Source organism: Gavialis gangeticus, unplaced genomic scaffold (assembly GCF_001723915.1).
Source record: "Gavialis gangeticus isolate Ggan-Ray unplaced genomic scaffold, GavGan_comp1, whole genome shotgun sequence".
In the NCBI taxonomy this organism is placed as follows: domain Eukaryota; kingdom Metazoa; phylum Chordata; order Crocodylia; family Gavialidae; genus Gavialis; species Gavialis gangeticus.
In genome coordinates this window covers 69,650,475-69,656,566 of record NW_017729033.1, presented here as the reverse complement: position 1 = coordinate 69,656,566, position 6,092 = coordinate 69,650,475, and positions in this window count along the sequence as shown.

Genomic DNA, 6,092 nt, shown 5'->3' with positions numbered 1-6,092 from the left:
CTCCAGCTGGCACGCCAGAGACCCCAAAAGGTAGCAGACCCCACACGAGGAGGTGGCCCGGGCCCTGCCTGGTTCGACCTCCGTGCCCCTGCCTCGCAAACGGTGGCCCCGCGCAGTGCGAGGGGACCGGGCGGCAGCTCCGTGGGGCATCCAAGCAAGCCCTGCTTCGGCTCCCGCAGGAAGACCGCTCGCACTTGGCAGCAGCCTCTGAGCCCCAGAGAACAGGAACCAGGAGTCCTCCAGGCATGGCCTGCCTGAGCCCCTGGCAAGTGTCCAGCACTGCTGCCTGACCCGGCTGGAACTGTCTCTGCACAGAGACGTGTCTCCAGAAATGGGCCCTGCCTGTCCTCCTTCCTGCCTCTCTTGTTCAAGGCAGGATCACACTTCGGCGGAAGGGATCCCTGGAAAAGGTCCCCAATCCCTACCCAGGGAACCACAGCTACTCTGCAAATCACCAGTGGGTCTCAGGGTGCTGACTTCTCCCTTTTTCCAGCTGGAGGTGGGCAAAAGGCACATTTGATTTATTTGGGGTCAGGAAGGAATTTTACCCCAGGGTCAGATTGGTATGGACTGTGGAGGTTTTTGCCTTCCTCTGTAGTGGCCTGTATGACCCTCTTCCTAGGATCTCTTGAGCTTATATTAACAATTTTTTATAAAAGCAGGACATTGGCTGCCGTAGTTCCCCTGCTTGACTTGTGGCAGGTTAGGGTGTGAGGTCTGTGTTGTGTTGGGGCTCATAGTTGTTTCATGTAGCGTTTACATAATGCAGAGTATAGGATGGTTTGGATAAGAATGATCCTGCCTCAGGCAGGGGGCTGCACTAGGTGCCCAATGGAGGTCCCTTCCAGCCCTACATCTCTATGATTTCTATGATTAACCTCCAACAAAAACACAAGGTCCTACTGCACTTAAAGGCAGCTAAAATACCTACATATTTTCTTATTGTTATTCTTTAGGTACGCAATTATAATAGTTGCCACCAGAATGTAACAACGCTGCAAAGGGAAGGGCAATCTGCAATTGCAAGTGGATAAGGAGATGCTCCATTTGATGAAATCTCTAAAATGTGAGAATACTTACAAATTGTAAAATATTTGTAAAAAACAGAGAACTTATTTTGTCTACATACAGGTAAACCAAAGCCATATACATGAAGGAGATAGAGGGCAAGGCCAGGCTCACATGCAAATTTCAAAGGTATCATTCAATATATTTATACGTAAATTAAATAAAACTGAGTATTTCATTAATCTGTTTCAAGAATCAAATTAATCCCTGAAAACTATTCTTCAAAACTTTAATACCATATTTGGAAGAAGGTGATATGTGAACTCACATCAGATATAATCTCCTGTTCACAAACAATAGCGTGAACCTGGATTTGTGATGGGTGGAGCTTCATAAAAGAAATGTTTCTACTAACGCATGAGTGCATGTGGTAGCCAAAGAAATACAACAAAATGCCTGTAGAATACCATCTGAATCATGGCACATAATTGGACCAGATGTTATTCTGAGATCCTCACATTACATGACCAAAAAACGGAATAGCACATAGCCAAAATTGTCATCTTTCAAAAAGTGTGTTAACACATATCCTTTTTTCTGTCATTATGCAGAAAAGGTCAAAAATGGGATATAGGAGATTTCAGCACTGCATACACAAAAGTTATTTCTATTTTTCTCTTTGTAAGCTAGATACCTAGAGGAAACCTTTCAAATGAAACATTCCACACTTGAAGGTAGGACCTCTCAGTTCTCTGTAAATGTATTCAAAGTAGGGAGTTAAATGGCTCCACATGATTTCATATATCTTTTGGCTTATTCAGCAATCCAAATGCAAATCTAAGCCAGAAATGTCACAGGCATATCGTAAACATTTGGGACATTTCTTGGAGAATTTGGATAAAAAAGGAACAATTAAAATGAGAAATAATTATTATCTAGTTTTGATCTGGGGTGCACATAAAGATACTCACATTTCTACTAAGTTATGTACAGAAAGAAAATTAATGGTGTTCAACCTTAACAATGCTAAAAATATACAAGCACTTTTAATATGCAATGTATATTAAAATAAAGCCCCACCTTATTCTTGCTGTGGGACAATGGAGAAGGCACTAAAAAATGAAGCAGAAATGTTTCTACTATGAGGGGGTAATCTAGAAAAGGATGTGTCCTGCCACCTAACCTACTTCTTGCAAGATTTATCAGATAAAAGGGAATGGCTATGACATACAGAGTGCAGATTTCCCAGCAGAAATTCATATAGGAATGTTTTGATGTGATTTTTTTCTGTGCCTCCAACTATTCTCTGGTAAGGGAGCAGAATACAGTTGAGTATAATTTCCAGTACAGCACAGGTAGCTAGACAATACATTTGCCTGAGGCTCATTTTTCCTTAAAAAGGACAGAATGTTCTCTCTAGGCTACTGTGGAACTGAAGGACCAAATCCTACTACTGGTCTTTATGAAATGAGCTAGAGAACAAGGGCAACATCTGTTACCCAGGAGGACTTCTGCAGCATGATGGAGAAATTTTTTTAAATAAAAGGACAGAATGTAGAGACTGGAGATAAATAAAGAGAAGTAATAGTTTGGCGAACCGGTTCTAGAAGAGTAGGCAATGCAGAGGAAGAAAACCCTGATATTTGTACCAGAAGCAGACAAATGAGGTATGCAAGCTGATATCACTAAGCAAATACAGGAAGTGACGAAAAGGATAGGAAAGATTGGAAATGGAGATGTTGGCTCATCTCTGATATCACAATATTACTGCAGAGAGCAAGAACAGAGAAAGGGATGGATGATTGGTTGACTTACTTCTGATGTCATAATCTCAATATCCAATGAGATACTGGGTTGAGGGAGAAAGTCTTGATGATGTTGCAAGTTAGCCATCCATCACTGGGCTGTTTAGAGGTCTGACTATTTTCACTGTTCAAAGTGAAATATAACAAATAATCAAACTATTAACTAGGACATCAAATTAGATTTTTTAAAAATCATTACAGTTTTAACCATCTAAAATATTGGTTACATGGCAAAATGCATTTTAACCTATGTCTCTTTTCAATATACTATATTTACATGAATCCAAGATGACTTTAAATTTAAGATGACCCCCCAATAATTAGATTAAATTTGTTTTTAATTTTCCATGTATGGCATCTAATTATTGGGGGGGGTCATTATAAATTCATCCCTGCCACCACTGCAGCAAGAAGAGCGGTGTCAGGGAGACAAACAGCCTATCCCTTGCTCCCCTCCCACCTGCCTCCATACCACTTATCCCCCCTGCACCTCCACTGCCTGCCCCCAACAGCCACTTGTCCCCAACCACTCTGACACTGCCCCTGGCTTCATCTCCAACCAAGTAGCTTTGGGGATGGCAGCTCCAGCCCCAGCCCTTTAGCGGCCACTAGTCCCAGGCTGCACTCAAATCCAAGATGAGGTTTCTTTTTCCCACATGTTGAATGGGAGGGGAAAAATCTGTCTTGAATTTGAGTAAATATGGTAAGCTATTTGTAAAATAGGTAGGGACCTCCATGTGCAATTGAGCAATTTCAGCCAGCACATATGGGCTATTTATGTTTACTGGTTTTAGGTATCTCATAGTAAAAGGAGCTATCAGTCAAACACAGGGGACAATTTCTCTGCATAAGCTAATCCTTCCCACACTGGACAACCACAGTGGGCTGTTGAATTGCACACTGAGAACAGTGACTTTGAGTGTTGCTCAGTTGGCTTTCTATGTCTACTTTGCAAGCTTCCTGAGCATGTTGTTCCGTGTGATAACTTTGCCTTCTGTCTTTTACACATGTTACTTGGAGTATGTGGTTTTTGTCATGCCAAGGTAGACAAGATTATAGTAATGGGTGACTGGGGCCCTGTTCCAGACAATTCTAAATTGTCTGCTGACTTTCCTGATTCTAGAGATGGCTGAGATTCACTTCCACTTGAACTGGTTCAGCATACAATTGATTCTTAGAATAGCAGATTGAGCTCTCAGTGCTGATGTTTATGTAATTTCAAATCCAGCAAAAGCCTTGGTTTGGTCAATGATGTACAGATTGTAAGGATCTCCCCACTTGTGAAAGCTGGATCAACCACTATTGGTCTTCCCAGGTTAATCTCCTTCAATGGTTTCCTGCCATGCCTTTAATGTTTTGAAATAAAATACAGAGAAAAAGAAGCAGATAATGGGAGGCAAGATCTTCCGTTTCCCTTAGTATTAGGGTAGTGGTAATAAGTCTATTCTCAGAGCTCTGCCACCCCTACACTGTGTCCTCACCACACCACAGATGATCCAGGCCAGGGATCTCCTTCAGCTTTGTCCTCACAGCAAGCAAGGCAAGATGACCGGTGACTGTTTGTTTTCACTATGTAAACGTCAGTTGCCACCACGCCTTTGCATAAATACTTCTATTAGTCCAACTGTCGTTCTTGGGGTGTTATCCCCCTTTCTACCAGTGAAGCAATTCCCATCTGCTTCAGCACTCCTTCTCAGAGCCTGTTAACTACCCAGCCACACCTCTTAACTCATTCATGGTCATGGGCAATCCCTCATTGGGTAGAGAATTAGGCTTCTCATTCCATCAGTTAATAAAGTGACCGATACAGTCCCAGTCACTTTATTCTTCTCCTAATTACATTCTTGGCAACAGATCTATTACGTGCAGACCCCTAGTGCAGTTACCCTGGTAACTCTTGATTCCCCCTGGAGTTGCATGGCTCACAAGCCAGTTACTTGGCCCCTCTCTGTCCAGTCATGAATCACCCATTTGACTGAGTCCACTCAGAGCTTCCATTAAGTTGTTTGATTTACAGCAGGACTTTCCTCCTTTGAGGACTCTCAATCCAATAATTCTCCCCTTCTTACTATTCAGGGAGAAAACATAGACTAGACTCACCAAGATCTGATGTTCTCTCTCCCTGGCTGAGGCTTCCAGCGCCATCTGTTCCCTAAAAGGTATACGTTTCCTCTTCCCCGACTGTAGTTCGAGCTCCCAATTCTCTTACCAGTCTCTCCAGTTAAGGTTCCATGCCTCTGCACAGTTTGCACAGGCTACTGTTCCCTGTGTGTCCCCTCTCCGAGGTACTGACCCTCCAGGCTGACCCTGTTTTAACTTCTCCGTACATACCCAGAACCAGTGAGAACCTGCTTGTTCGTCCCACATGTTTCCTCACTGTATGCAATATGTGGGCAGTCAGAGGCACCTGGAACCCTGTGGGTATGTGCAGCAACGTGCTTTAATTGGCCTCGTACATACATGTAAGTTTCTCTCCACGAGTGTCGGGTGAAGTTCTCTGGGCTGCCCTGTTATCATCAACAAAGATAAATTTCTTGTGCCTGGATGCATTGGTTAATTATTCATGTAGATATTGATTAATACTGGTACAAGTATTGGACCAACAAGAGGCAAAGTGCTGCTCGACCTGGTACTGGCAATGGGGAACAATCTGGTCAGCAACCTAATGATCGAAGGGAAGCTGGGAGACAGTGACCATGATCTGATCACTTTCACTATCCACTGTAATGCTGGCAAGTCAGTCAGCAATGCAGAAGTCCTCAACTTCAGGAAAGCTGACTTTAACAAGCTCAGGAGGCTTGTTGGCAAAGCCTTAAGGGACTGTGAGCCGAAGGGGAGGGGAGTTCAGGATGAGTGGCTGCTCCTCAAGGGACTGATCCTGAAAGCACAAGCAATGTATAGCCCATCTCGGAGGAAAGGCAGCAAAAGAGCACAGCAGTCCCCTTGGCTCTGCAGGGAACTAATGGACCTCCTACGTCTAAAAAGAAAGACCTATAAAGGATGGAAGATGGGAACCACCTCAAAAGAGGAGTATTCTGCACTGGTCCAGACCTGTAGGGAGCGAACCAGGAAAGCCAAGGCTGCGACTGAACTCCTACTGGCTACACATATCAAAGACAATAAAAAGTCCTTTTTTAGATATGTGGGGAGCTGGAGGAAAAGGAAGGGCAACACTGGAGTTTTGCTAAACCAAATGGAACAACTGACAACCGACACCCGGGAAAAAAACAACCTGCTTAATGGGCATTTTGCGTCAGTTTTTCACCAGCCCGAGGGGAC